This window comes from Muntiacus reevesi, chromosome 2 (assembly GCF_963930625.1).
Source record: "Muntiacus reevesi chromosome 2, mMunRee1.1, whole genome shotgun sequence".
In the NCBI taxonomy this organism is placed as follows: domain Eukaryota; kingdom Metazoa; phylum Chordata; class Mammalia; order Artiodactyla; family Cervidae; genus Muntiacus; species Muntiacus reevesi.
In genome coordinates, this window is record NC_089250.1 from 96,984 (window position 1) to 112,383 (window position 15,400).

The following is a 15,400-nucleotide window of genomic DNA, read 5'->3' on the forward strand; positions in this document are numbered from 1 at the left end:
TGATATTTAACAAACCCATACACTACCACAATTAACATGTGAAACAGATCCATCATCCCATAAATGCCCTCAGGTTGCCCCTTGTAGCCAACTTCTCTCCACCCTCAGACCTTGACAACTACTGACTTGTTTTCTGCGCCCATTAATATTGCCTTGTCCTGTAAATGGAATCATACAGTTCATAGTCTTTTGAGATTGACCCCTGTCACTTAAAATAATACATGTGAAATCCATTCATGTTGATGTGTGTACCCGTAGTTCATTCCTTAATTGCTGAACAGTATTCCACTGTGTGTATCACACAGTTTATTTACCTATTCACCAGCTAGATGTTTGGGTTGTTTCCAGCTTTTAGCAATTATAGACACAAATGCCATGAACATTCACATATGGGTTTTGTGTGAACACAACTTTTCATTTCTCTTGGGTAAATACTCAGAAGAGGGATTGCTGAGTCTCCTTATTTTACATAAGTTTTTGCTAAACATCTTCATGCTTTCATTTTTGTTCAAATTTAGGATACATATCTAGAAATGGGTAACAAATACCAGTCCACAAGACTCCTCAGTCCATTGAATTCTTCAGGCAAGAATACTGGAGTGGGCTGTCATTTCCTTTTCCAGGAGATCTTCCCGACCCAGGGATTGAACCCAGGTCTCCTGTATTGCAGGCAGACTCTTTACCAACTGAGCCACCAGGGAACAGAAAGAGAAATAGCACAATAGCACAATAACTGGACTGCACTTGAAACACCCCCTAACCTTCCCCCACCCCTGTTTGTCAAAAACTTGTCTTCCAAAAAATTCCCAAGGTCAAGGAAGAAACTGCAAGTGTACTCAACTGTCCCAGGTTGCTGGCTAAGGGAGATGCTGAAGCAGGGGTGTCCCAAGAGGTAGACCCTCCCTTGTGTGGAGTCCTCAACAGACCTCCGAAAGCCTTGGTGATGATCAGAGAGATTTGTTTAATTTTTTTTTTAATATCCTTGTGAGATAAACTTAAAACTTAGCAATTCTGTTACAGTCTTCCTAAGAAAAAGTTTTCTTTCTTTACTGATCCGTGAAGTACCAACTGTGATGACCACTGTTCTAATATACCTCATAGTGTTGCTGACACTATGGATAAAATTGTGTGACATTGAACTTATTCAATAAAAATGATGAAGCATCTGCCCTGTGCTCACCACTTTCCAAGGGTTGGGGAGTACAATGAAAATACTCCATAAGATGCACAGCTCGTAGGCACATTCTTTTAAAAGGCCTTTTACACTTCCACCAATAGTTTATTTTCAATGTCAACACTTGCCAATTTATGACAATTCTGGGTAGAAAGCTCATTAAAAACCCAGGAGCCAGGGTTCCTGGAAGGATATCCCATTCTCCCTTGGACAGTCCTCCACCCTCTCTGGCTCTCAGTTTCCTCATTAGCAAAATCATGGACAACTAACTATAATTCATCCCTGGAACCCAAGTCTATTGAGAGATGGGAAATATTACTCCAAGGCCTGGATGATAGACCAGATTTAAAGAAAAATATGCCATTGCTGCTTTTCAGTCAAACAGACAAATACAATGAAGGAAGGAGCCCCTGGCCCTGTGGGATTTGCCTAGGGGTCTAGTCTGGGAAATTCTTACACATCAGGAGATGGCTCTGAGCTGGATTTCCACAAACAAGAACATCCATGCAAAGGACAAGCCTGCAGAGCTCTGTGCCCATCGGTCACAAGAGACTGCCTCCTGATGGCCAGCAGCATTTACAAGTGACCTCCTAAGGCCTTCACCAAACTATAGGGGCACCTCTGGATTTTCTGTTTCCCTCACTTTTCTGACTCTTTTCTTAAAAAAAAAAAAGCAAATTTCTTCATAGAATGCCACAGTGGAAGGAAAATAGGCCTCCAATTTTTACACCTCAGGTTGCAAAAAAACTTGGAGCTTTTTTTTTAACTAAAGCACCACATAATTAAAAAATTTTACACGTTCTAATTATTCAGTTCCAAAACATCACACTTATTGCACAGGGTCCCTATGGAAAGGCCCCCTTTCAGCAGGACAGCCACAGATTCCACCACGAAAGGGCAGCAAGGTGCTCTCCTCCTTTCTTTTCTGCCTGGGTGGCCACCAGGTTTTTAAATCCATGCACCCTACTAAGTTTCTAGGGTGCAATTCGTGGACCCTTCCCTTTCCCGTCCCAGCAGGTGATTAAGGGCCCACTGGACTGCAAACTGTCGCTAGCAGGGCTGGGCCAGCCGGCCAGTCAGAGTAAGGGTTGTGGAGTGCCCAGCAGGTGAAAGAAATCACCAGGAAGGATAAATCCCTTGGACTTCCTGGGGACCTCACTGCAGGCACGAGGTTGCTTGGGAAAATCACAAGAGTCCGAGTTTTATATGAAGGGGTAAAGTGGTAAAGGCCTTGACCCCAATGGCGAGGTCTTTCTGCGACCTCCAGGTTGGGGGCATCGAAACTATGCCAACAGAGAGGGCGGAACACGTGGTTCCCTGCTCCACCCTATGCCACCGAATCCCAGTTCCCTTACCTGTGGTCCGTACCCTGCTGCTCTCCTCACTGGATGCTGATCGATGGGGATCCAGGAGCCCACGAAATATGCATTCCCAGTTGCAATGGAGACCCCTGAGACCTGGGACCCACTGCCTAGGAGCTCAGAGGAGGCACGCTCCACCCCCGACATGGGCCAGGTGTGCTTCGGCCATACGCCCACTTCCAGGAGAGGTCTGCAGGGCTCCCTACTGCCGCCAGGTGAAATCCATCCAGGAGCAAACCCACCCTAAGAGACAACCCAAGCTTTTTATCAGCTGTGAAGTGAAGTCGCTCAGTCGTGTCCGACTCTGTGTGACCCATGAACCTACCAGGTTCCTCCGTCCATGCAATTTTCTAGGCAAGGGTACTGGACTGAGTTGCCATTTCCTTCTCCAGGGGATCTTCCCAACCCAGGGATCGAACCTGGGTCTCCCGCACTGCAGGCAGACGCTTTACCATCTGAGCCACCAGGGAAGCCCCACACTAGGTACCCGGAAAGGGGGAGGCGGGCGAGGTGCAAGGCATGCCCTGTGGGACACCGCCCCGATTTCGACCACCACCGCCAAATCCCCACCCGCGGGCCTCGACCCTGCCGGGCCCGTGACACATGGGGGCCCCCAGTGCGCCAGTCGACCGCCGCCCGGAGGTCCCCGTCGACGCCAAACAACCACCCCCACATCCCCCCGAAATGGGCAGAGCCCTCCCCCACCACCTCGTACACAGGTACGGCCGCCCCCCGGGGAACCTGTCCTCTCCCCTCAACCACCGGGGCCCCCTACCCGCACCCGTGTCCCAGGCACCCTCCTCCCTCCACCACCAAGGGCAGAGAAGACGGGAAGCGTGGCACCAAGCAGGCAGGGACACGACAGAGGTGAGAGGGTGAGAGACAAGACAGCTGCGCAAGGCGTGGGGAGGGGTGGCTGCGAGCAAGCCCGGAGGCTCGAAGGGCGTGAGGAGGCGTCTGGCGACAGCGCAGCAGGCCCAGAAAAGCGGACGACGACTGGCTGAGGCAAACAGGTCCAAGGCCAGTGGCGGGACGCGTCAGGCAAGCAAGCGGCCCAGCAATGGGTAGCCGCCATCTGTCACGCCGCACAGCCCACAAGACGCGACCGGAGGATCTGCACCGTGTGGTCTGCGGCTGGGGGGATGGCAGCCATGGCCGTCGCCGCGGGTGAAGGCGCCTTCGGTGGGGTGGGGGCGCACTGAGCACCTCCACCCCTACCCCAACCCTCGGATCCAGCCTCAAGGGAAATTGGCGGGGAGGTTGGGCGGAAGAGGGACACCAGAGACGCCGCCACCGGGCGCAGGGCAAGGGTGGCGGGGCGCCCGGTCGAGGATGGAGGGGCGAGCGGGAAGGCGGAGGAGAGCTGCCTTTCCCACCCGACCCGCACTCTGCACGCCGCCCCCCACCCTCTCCCGCGGGCCCCTCTTCCCCTACCACCGGAAATGCCACCAGACCCGACCGCCCGCCCTGGGTGCGCCGCCTTCCATACCTCTTTAACTCCCTTACCTTTCCATCCGGCGCTGCCGGGGTGGAGGAGAGGCTCAGGAGCCGGGCACGGCTAGGCGAGACCTCCGGGCACGGCTAGGCGAGACCTCCGCGCCGCTCTTGGAACCGACCATAGTAATGATCCTTCCGCAGGTTCAACAACGGAAAACTTGTCAGCTGATCTGTCTATAATTCAGGGATAAAACTATGACTACAGAAAGGAAAGATGACCTGACCTAGGATGGCCATGATATTCTATAGAATCAGAGGAAATTGGTTAAAATAAAAAAAAATTTTCTTGGAAACTGTAAAGCTGGTTCTTTTGCACATGCAATTAAAAACATAGCTTGTTAAAAAGGCCTGCCTAGGGCAAAGCTTGAAGTTAACCATTTCCCTAGAAAACAATGCCCACTTTGCCTGAGACCTCAGCCTTGGGCAAATGAGAACTTCAACACCCCCCCCCCCCAAAAAAAAGGGAAGTCAAAGAGATATTTTAAATCTTAGGGGGAAAAGTAGAAGATCTCTGTGTGGATTTCTGTATGTCTCAGTGTGAGTCTTCTGTTTTTTGATTATATTGCTGAAGTTGTAAGTGAGTTCTTATTTAAATGATCTAAAGAAAAGGAAGCCCTCACAAGTCAAATAGCTCTCAATACAAGAAAAAAAATTGACCTAAATGAATTTTGGATTCATGTGAATTGGGAAAGAGTCAATATTAAATATCTTGTATTTTATTTTTTTCACTGCTCTAATATAGACATGTCTAAGAGTCATTAACATTAAACATAAACTTTTCATAGTGCCTAGATTTATTATAATTTGAATATTGCTATGTTGTTATATCTCTTACAAACTTGTCAACAAAGAAAGTACCTCTAAAAACAAACCAAAAAAACTCCTTAAAAATGTAAATGTGATATGAGCTTTTAGATAAACTATTAAAAATAATTATACTTTAAAATATCTGTCTATAGTAGTCTCGATTGAAGGCAGAGGAGAAGGGGACAACAGAGGATAAGATGGTTGGATGGCATCACTGACTCGATGGACATGAGGTTGAGCAAGCCCCGGGATTTGGTGATGGACAGGGAAGCCTGGCAGCCATGGGGTCGCAAAGAGTCAGACACAACTGAACTGAACTGAACTTACAATAGTTTCTCCAGATTTTGGTTACCTGAATTTCTATGGTTGTGCTAAACGAAGTGATGACAGTGTATTGAATAGCTAGATCATTTCATAAATTAAGGTTCTGAAACATTCACTACTTGACAGGACCTTCCTCTTACATAGAAACTAAAGAGATTTTGACTATCCATGAATAGTGTCTGGTGCCATGCTGAGATGTTCAGTGTAAGAAAGCAATTTTTTTTTTTTTTAGATAGTATCACTTATACGTATGTTCACCAATCTGTAAAATGCCAATATAAAAGTCAGTTCTCGGTTGCTTAAGGAAAAATGTATGACTTGTTATTAAGGAAGGTATGAGGAATAAAATTGCATTTTATGAAGGAAAAAGAAGTAGTTTAGACTTGCAGGTGGCAGTTTCAGGATGGGGGAAGCAAAGGAATGGGTACAGAAGGTGATAAGGAGGTTTTATGGAAAGTGGACCCCCAGAAAAGAGTTTTGTTCCTAGTACAAGGTTTCTTGAGACGCTGAACTGCCTTTGCTAGTGGATTTTAAGTTTCTTTACCTCTTAAATGATCCGTCCTAGGTTTACCTTTGAAATCTTTTGGTAACTTTGGCTAAGTGGAAAAGTATTATTTCACAGCCTACCTGACTGTTATAAACCCTTTTGATATTTATGAACAAACCTTCCTAAATAATTGACTTCTAGCTAACTTTGGGATGCTTCAGAGGGCCCCTGAGACTTCCCAAAGCAAGATATTAAACAACCTGAGTTCATTTGGCATGTTAAACTACATGGGAAGTGTTGTCAGAAGGAGTGATTGAATCTTCTCAAGTTATATTGTATGGTTGATGATACTAATAGAGATATCCTAGAAATTATGTGACATTCATGAAAATCTGATATGTTCTGATAAAATGCCGTCAGTTATAATTCGAGTTATCATATTAAAGTGTTTCAAATCACAGCAATGACCAGATTTACTTTGTCAATTTCAATTTAATCAGATTTTAAACGTGCCTTCTGTGGTTTCACACTGATGCCTTTGCAAAAATACTGCTACTTCAAGATATACAGAAGCTTTTCTAATCTTACCCATAAACAATTTTTTGTTTGTTTGTTATCTGGTAAGCTGGTACCAGATTGGAAATTAGTATACTCTCTAGGTTAAGAGAGCACAGTTTTCTTAGAATGCAGCTTTCAATCACAGATTATTAATTTCTTAACCTTTCAGTGATTTATTTTTGTGTTCATAATCCTTTTTTTTTTTATACTTCGGTAAAGTAAATAACCATTGTTTAAGATTATGGTACATGTAGGATGGACCAAGCTTTCCCCACTCCTACAAATTCTCTTAAACCCTTGTATTCTTCTGATGGGACCAAGGTCTCACTTCCCTCCAGAGGGACAATCCAAGCTTTTCATCAGCTGATCTGCCCCTGATATCAGAGTCAATTTGAGCACTATTTGGTCTATAATTTAGGCATGAAACTATGACTACATAAAGGAAAGATGACTTTTTGATGCAGGATGGCCATGATATTCCTTGGACTTCAGAGAAAATTGGTTAAAATTAAACTCCCCCCCCCCCTGGAAACTGCAAAGCTGGTTCTTTTAGCATATGCAATTGAACACATCTAGGTTGTTAGGTCAGTTTTCATTCCAGTCCCAAAGGAAAGCAATGACAAAGAATGTTCAAAATGCTGCACAGTTGCACTCATCTCACACACAAGTAAAGTAATGCTCAAAATTCTCCAAGCCAGGCTTCAACAAAACATGGGCTGTGAGCTTCCAGATGTTCAAGCTGGATTTCGAAAAGGCAGAGGAACCAGAGATCAAACTGCCAACATCCACTGCATCAAGGAAAAAGCAAGAGAGTATCAGAGAAACATCTATTTCTGCTTTATTGACTGTGCCAAAGCCTTTGACTGCAGGTGTCACAATGAACTGGGGAAAATTCTGAAAGAGATGGGAATTCCAGACCACCTGACCTGCCTCTTGAGAAACCTGTATGCAGGTCAGGAAGAAACAGAACTGGACCTGGAACAACAGACTGGTTCCAAACAGGGAAAGGAATATGTCAAGGCTGTATAGTGTCACCTTGCTTATTTAACTTATATGCAGAGTACATCATGAGAAATGCTGGGCTGGATGAAGCGCAAGCTGGAATCAAAACTGCCAGGAGAAATATCAATAACGTCAGATATGCAGATGACACCACCCTTATGGCAGAAAGGGAAGAAGAACTAAAGAGCCTCTTGATGAAAGTGAAAGCGGAGAGTGTAAAAGCTACCTTAAAGCTCAACATTCAGAAAACTAAACAGTGGCAGACTTTATTTTGGGGGGCTCGGAAATCACTGCAGGTGGTGACTGCAGGCATGAAATTAAAAGATGCTTGCTACTGCTGCTGCTAAGTCACTTCAGTCCTGTCTGACTCCGTGCGACCCCATAGGTGGCAGCCCACCTGGCCCCCCCATCCCTGGGATTCTCCAGGCAAGAACACTGGAGTGGGTTACCATTTCCTTCTCCAGTGCATGAAAAGTGAAAAGTGAAAGTGAAGTTGTTCAGTCGTGTCCGACTCTTAGCGACCCCATGGACTGCAACCTACCAAACTAGTCTGTCCATGGGATTTTCCAGGCAAGAGTACTGGAGTGGGCTGGCATTGCCCTCTCCAAAAAGATGCTTTACAACTTGTGCCTTAGCCAGACTACTTTGGGTTAGAGGGCGTTTTTGAGGAGATCGAGTGGGGAGCAAATCAGAAGGCTGTTGTCGGTGTCCTGGTATACGATCTCAGGATCGTATACCTGAACAAGGATGACAGTGGGGATGGAGCTGCAACGGAGAAAAATTTTAGTGGATATGACTTCACAACTCAGCAGTTAATTACAGACAGGGGAAATATGAGCAAGAGGTAAAGAATGACGGCAGGCTTCTAGTCCAAGGAATTGACAGCAACGTCTGGAACCATACTTGCATGGTTGAGATTCAATCAATGTGCTCAATTTGCTCAAGCAACTTTCTCCAAGGGGAGTAATTCCATCATTAAACTGTAGAAATACTGTTCCTGGGCCCTCATACGTGCAAGTCCCTGAGCACTTTGCATTTCACAAGAATGACAATCGCTCCTTATCTGGTCATCCAGGAAAGGTGTGGGTTTAGGAGCGAGGATGGGTTTGTTTTAAAGGGTGTTTAGAGCCTTGCAGGATCTTGGGCAATCAAATACCTTCCTGAGCACTGACATTTATTTCTTAATTTTTAAATTTACAATTCATCCAAATCTTGCAGTCCAAAGGAAAAAAATGTGAAAACATCACAGAAAAATAATATCTGAAACTATCTGATTGCCTTGTGATTCATAGGGGATAAGCCTAAACTGCCCTTGACATTGAGGGACTGCTGAATATTGGCCCTCAGATCTCATCACAATCAACGATGAGCAACTTTTTAAGAATTGCCAGAAGTATTTTCAAGTTCAGTGACTTCTCCTGAAGTCAAGATTGCTAGCTGTAATGATTTAAAAATCACTAATTGATAAACATCAATAAAATTAATTAACATCCACATAGCCAATGTTTATAGAGCCAGGCATAACAGGAATCCCATAAGATGGGATTCCTATTTTGCAGTGCAGTTGATGAGACAAGTTACACAAGATAGGAGATAATAGAAATAAAAATTGAAGCTATATGAGCAGTGCTTTGGGGAATAAATACTGATATATAAATCGTCACTTCTGTGAATGATTATTTCATAGTTCCAGCCTACGATTTCTTAATCTGTTCATAGACGTCAGTGTTTAAGTAAGGGTCTTACTCCAGATGAAGCAAAGTGTGAATTTTCCAGATCAGTCAAATTTAATCCTTCAAGAGACAAATAATTTTTGGAGTCAACTTCTGTTAGAGATCTCTGAAAATTGAATTCTACAATTCAAAACATTCCAACATTTCTGCCTGAAAAATCAGAGTATGTGGAGCTGTGGTAGCCATTAGGAATATTCATAAGTATTCAGCCCATGGAGGACTGCACTTCCCCACTCCCTTGGAAATTAAGTGTGATCACTGATTATATTTGGCTGATGAAATATGCATCTAAGTGTCTCTGTGACATCTGTTAGACGCTTCGAGGGTCAGCGTGTATGTCACACATTCCCCTCCTCGCTACTGTACTTATTATGGAAAATGTGTGTGCACATAAAGCCTCCCTCAGACTGGGTCTCTGAGACAGGAAAGGGCAGAGACCCCTGCTGACCCACACTGATCAAGTAGCATGAGCTAAAAGTTATCTTTAATTGTTTTAAGCTCAGAGTTTTGGGGGTGGGGGGTTGATTATTACTGAAGGAATACCTAGCCTGTATTATATTGGAATTCTATTTAACCATTAACGGACAGAGCAAGGTCATTAACAACCTGGTGTTGTTTGAAAGTGGACACTTCACATTAAAATCTAGATTTCTGGCGCCTGTTGACAAAAACCCTGACATGTTTATACATGGGTGATCCCTTGAGCACATCAACAAGCAGGTATATATTCTCCAGCTCGTGACAGCCCCCGTGACTCACTATGACCATACCTGAGCAGTCTTCCTCCCTGAGGGGGGGAGGGGGTAGATATTTGACTTTCATCCTCTCTCCTAAACTGTCTAAGCATCATACACGTACTGTGCTGACTGTTGTCTACTAGAATTGCATCTCATTTTCAGTTACAAACTTCAGTGATGCTTGTAGCAACACAAAAAAGTACAAAAATCATCAATACAGCACAACAGTTAAGAAAAGAGATTTTGGAATTCACCTTCCTAGGTTCACATACCGGCTCTACCATTTTCTGTCTGTATCATCAGGGCAAATCACTTAGCCTCTTCAAATTCCAGTTTCCTTATGAGCAGAGCGAGGATAATGACGATCCCAGCTTCAGAGTGTCTGATGAGCTAACACAGTCAAGGGTTTAGACAGTGCCTGACCCTGAAGAAGCATCCAGTATGTGTTTACTAGAAACAGAGTGATTTCTTCATTTATCCAGTCATCAAAGAATTCAATAAACCTCAAAGATACAGTGGAATTGTTCTGCAGATCTGATTCCAACCAGGACCTGTTTCTGATAAAAATCAGGGCCCCAAAGCAGAAGCACATTTCACTGAGTTTTGTTGTCTCATGCTAGGTGCTGCGCTCAGGCTCCTGGTAGGTTGTTCCTAGGAGCATGGGCACACAGGCATGGGAGAGAGCAAACTGGAAACACACTTGCAAAAATTGTTTGTAGCCTCTGCCAAGTGAACATCAGGACTCAGTTCACTGATCCCAAGGCAATCAGAGAGGACCACACAGCTTACTTTCTCCCATTCGGACAACTGTGGATGGCCACAGCCACACTGTCCAGGAAAGGGAACTTAGGTGAACATTACCCTGCTGAAGGAAAGGTACTGAATTCAACTGAGAAGCTTGTGAGTCACTTCTGAAGAAGCACACCCAATTCTTTTGACCTGAATGGCCTTGCCAGAAGAGCTCTCAGCTTTCATCAAGGTACCACCAGCCCCAAAAATCCACTTGTCCAGCAGACTAACAAAAACATGTTAGGAAGCACACATTCTACCTTTTTTTTTTTTTTTTTTTTTTTTTTTTGTACTTCGGTAAAGTAAATAACCATTGTTTAAGATTATGGTACATGTAGGATGGACCAAGCTTTCCCCACTCCTGCAAATTCTCTTAAACCCTCATATTCTTCTGATGGGACCAAGGTCTCACTTCCCTCCAGAGAGACAATCCAAGCTTTTCATCAGCTGATCTGCCCCTGATATCAGAGTCAATTTGAGCACTATTTGGTCTATAATTTAGGCATTAAACTATGACTACAGAAAGGAAAAATGACTTTTTGATGCAGGATGGCCATGATATTCCTTAGACGTCAGGGAAAATTGGTGAAAATGAAACTTTTCTTTCCACCCCCCTGCCCCCTTGGAAACTGCAAAGCTGGTTCTTTTAGCATATGCAGTTGAACACATCTAGGTTGTTAGCTCAGCTTTCATTCCAGTCTCAAAGAAAGGCAAATGACAAAGACTGTTCAAAATGCTGCACAGTTGCACTCATCTCACACACTAGTAAAGTAATGCTCAAAATTCTCCAAGCCAGGCTTCAACAAAACATGGGCTGTGAGCTTCCAGATGTTCAAGCTGGATTTCGAAAAGGCAGAGGAACCAGAGATCAAACTGCCAACATCCACTGGATCAGGGAAAAAGCAAGAGAGTATCAGAGAAACATCTATTTCTGCTTTATTGACTGTGCCAAAGCCTTTGACTGCAGGTGTCACAATGAACTGGGGAAAATTCTGAAAGAGATGGGAATTCCAGACCACCTGACCTGCCTCTTGAGAAACCTGTATGCAGGTCAGGAAGAAACAGAACTGGACCTGGAACAACATACTGGCTCCAAACAGGGAAAGGAATATGTCAAGGCTGCATAGTGTCACCTTGCTTATTTAACTTATATGCAGAGTACATCGTGAGAAATGCTGGGCTGGATGAAGCGCAAGCTGGAATCAAAACTGCCAGGAGAAATATCAATAATGTCAGATATGCAGATGACACCACCCTTATGGCAAAAAGGGAAGAAGAACTATAGAGCCTCTTGATGAAAGTGAAAAACAAACAAAAAAAAAGTGAAAACATCACAGAAAAATAATATCTGAGAATATCTGATTGCCTTGTGATTCATAGGGGATAAGCCTAAACTGCCCTTGAAATTCACGGACTGCTGAATATTGGCCTTCAGATTTCATCATAATGAACGATGAGCAACTTTTTAAGAATTGCCAGAAGTGTTTTCAAGTGCGGTGACATCTCCTGAAGTCAAGATTGCTAGCTGTAATGATTTAAAAATCCCTAATTGATAAACAACAGTAAGATTAATTAACACCCACATAGCCAACGTCTATAGTGCCAGGCATAACAGAGTCTAAATTCAACAGATGGGATTCCAATCTTGCAGTGCAGTTGATGAGACAAGCTACACAAGAGAGGCGATAATAGAAATAACAATTGAAGCTATATGAGCAATGCTTTGGGGTGGTATGCCCTTAGACGGAGGCGACTGCCAGGCGCCCCAAGAGCTCCGCCTTGTGCCTCCCTTGCGTTCTGACCTGCCGGTCGGGCCTGGGGCCGCAGCTCTCGAGCAGGCGCGCGCTGCACTTGAGCCACACGACCCGTGACTGGACTCCGGCCGACCAGGGCCTGCAGCTCGGGGGCCAGCGGAGGGCGCCCCGGCCCCGCACACCGCCAGCCCCGGCCAGCACCCATCTGGCCCGGCCGGGGCCTGGCGTGCCTGCGGGACCTGCAATGGGGGGTGGGGGGGTGGGTAGAGCAGCAAGGACGTCTCGGTGCCCCCTCACCCCCTGCCCCCCACCATCCCGTTCGCTGCTCAGGGTCACGTGGCTCCGGACGAGCGGGGATTCGGCCCGGGTCCGCGGTCCCCGGAGCCTCCTGCAGGCTTAGGGGCAGCCCAGCCGAGGCCCCAGGTGCCCATCCTGACCGCTGAACAAACCCTCTGGGGCGCCTCAGCCCTGCCAATTCGCTCTATGGGGCCCGCCCTGCCCCCACGCCGCAGGCCCAGCACAGGACCTTCCTGGGAGAGCAGACGAGCGACAGCCAGGCATGCGGACAGGCACTCGCACGCACCCACGCCAGGTGACACAGAGGTAGAAAGAGACGAGGGTTCAGAGAGACACTCAAAGACAGCGTGTGGGCATGGGGGGCCTCGGGCAGGATGCCAGGCAGCTGCAGGGGCCACCCGGCCCTGAGCAGGCAACGCGATGGGGGCGGGGGGAGGCCGCTGAGCAGGGGCGGGCCTGGAGAGGCCCAGGGTGGGAGGCCACCTGAGATTTCCGCGCTCCTCACACCGCCCCCTCCCCCCAACCTCCTGCACGCATGCGAAGACAGGGCGCTCAGACAAAAGATTCTCCGGAATTTGGTCACCTGAATTTCTATCCTTGTGCTCAACTGAGTGATGACAGTGTATTGAACAGCTAGGTCATTTCCAAATAAATTAAGCTTAGTGTTTCACAGGACACCCGGACGTGAATGCAGAGACCAGCACGGATGCATGTACACCAACCCTGGTAACTGGACAACCAATGGGAAATTACTGTCTGACTCAGGAGAGAGAAAGAAACCCGAACAGATGGAATGAAATGAACAGAAACACAAACTTTGCAACTCACACCCTAATTCAATTACCAGAAAATAAACAACACTATAACCATTTTAGAAAAGCAATAGGCCTCTCCATGACCTTTGGTCGGGTGAGGAGTTCTAACACAAGACAAAAAAAGCCACCTTTTCCGAATCGGGAATATGTTAGTTCACACATTGACTTTTACAATGAAATGTGTAACAAATAAACTTAAAATCATTGACTCACTACATAAGCATGGAAGTATTTTAAACATAAAATACGTTCTATAGTATTTAGGAAGCATTTGGCACATGTCTAAGTGTATGTGACCCCAAAGTGGAACTTAGTGGAAGAGTCAGGATAGTCTAAAAATGAATCCCTAACTAAAAGGAATACACAGGATTACTGTAGATAAAAAAGGTTAAAGAAGAGAAACTAGAAATCAGTCAATAAATGTTTTAGGGGTTAGCTTAGAGTGACTAGCCTCTGCGTGACTTTTAAAATTTTTCATGTTTGCATCTTCCAAATTTTCCATGGTGAGAATAATACTTTCATATCAGTTTCGAAAACAGTCTCTCACTAAAGACAGTAAGACTGGAATAAGAAATAAGAAATGATTGGGGGAAAAAAAATGCTTGAACTAAAGGTGGTACTGATGAAATTATTTGCAGGGCAGTCAAGGAGTCACAGATGTAGAGAACAGACTTATGGACATGGGCAGGGGGGAGGAAGGAGAGGGTGAGATGAATGCAGAGGAACATGGAAATATATTACCATACGCAAAAACAGATGCCAATGAAATTTGCTGTTATGACTCAGGGGACTCAAACAGGGGCTCTAAAACAAGTTAGGGGTGGAATGGGGAGGGAAATGGGAGAGAAGTTCAGGAGGGAGGAAACATATGTATACCTGTGGCTCATTCATGTTGACGTTTGGCAACAAAATTCTGTAAAGCAACTATCCTTCAATTGAAAGAAAAAGTCATGTTTGGACTTACCAAACAAGGTCTTGTGTACTTCTAGCATGGCCTTCTGTTTCGTGCTGTCATCCTTAATTCACTCTTCCATATCATTACAGACTAGTCAAGTTATTGCCAAAAATATCTTGAGCTCCTGCATTTTGCTGATCAACTGCCTTCTCACGATCCAGTTTAGAATGGAGACCAAATGAACCTTTTGTTGGATCGTAAAGTGTTTGAAGCCACTGTATGTGATTTTTAAAAGTAAATGTGGATAAGACGGATATGACCAAAGCAATCTAGGGACAATATCTGTGCTACATTAAAGACTTCTGCAGAGAACTAGTAAGTTTTATGTATAGTATCAGAAGAATATTTTAAATCCACGCCAAAGTTTATTTCACCTCTGCTAGCCATCTAGACAAGGAAAACTGAATTTACTAATCAATGTCCATATTTATGCTCCCTCACTGATTTTTACCGAATATGTGTTACTCAGGTAGGAGACACTGGTTCAGTTCCTGGGTCAGGAAGATCCGCTGGAGAAGGATAGGCTACCCACTCCAGTATTAGTGGGCTTTCCTTGTGGCTCAGATGGTAAAGAATCATTCCTCTTTAACAAGAGTAGCTCAAATCCTCGCAAAGCAAATACAGGATGGTAATAACTATGCAGGAGAAAGCTGAATCTGTATATTTATAGTACTCACTGAAGAGCTTGACAGAGGTACTAGATCTGTGACTACATTTTTTTTTTAAAGTAATATCCACATGTGCAAGTGAAAGTGGCTCAGTTCGTGCCTGACTCTTTGGGGCCCCAAGGACTATACAGTCCATGGAATTCTCTAGGCCAGAATACTGGAGTGGGTAGCCTATCCCTTCTCCAGGGGATCTTCCTGACCCAGGACTGAAAGCGGGGTCTCCTGCGTTGCAGGCAGATTCTTTACCAACTGAGCTAGTAGGGCTTCCCTGGTGGCTCAGTTGCTAAAGAATATCTGCATAACTGTCTGTTGATTTGGAAATAGCAATCTGTCTGTGAGCAGGGCCGGTCATAAGCAGCTTCTGTGAGAAAATAGAAGCATGTCGGTCTGACTTGCTTCTCCGCGGAGCTTTCACAGTTTTTGCGCTAGTGCACATGGTATT

General features: G+C 45.3%; 1 non-coding gene across 1 annotated transcript; it reads right to left on the minus strand.

The window, feature by feature from the left end:
• Positions 1–2,933: 2,933 nt before the first annotated feature.
• On the minus strand, positions 2,934–3,005 carry TRNAC-GCA (transfer RNA cysteine (anticodon GCA)). The gene has a single exon. It is a non-coding gene; the product is annotated as a tRNA-Cys (tRNA).
• Between the last annotated feature and the right edge of the window lie 12,395 nt (positions 3,006–15,400).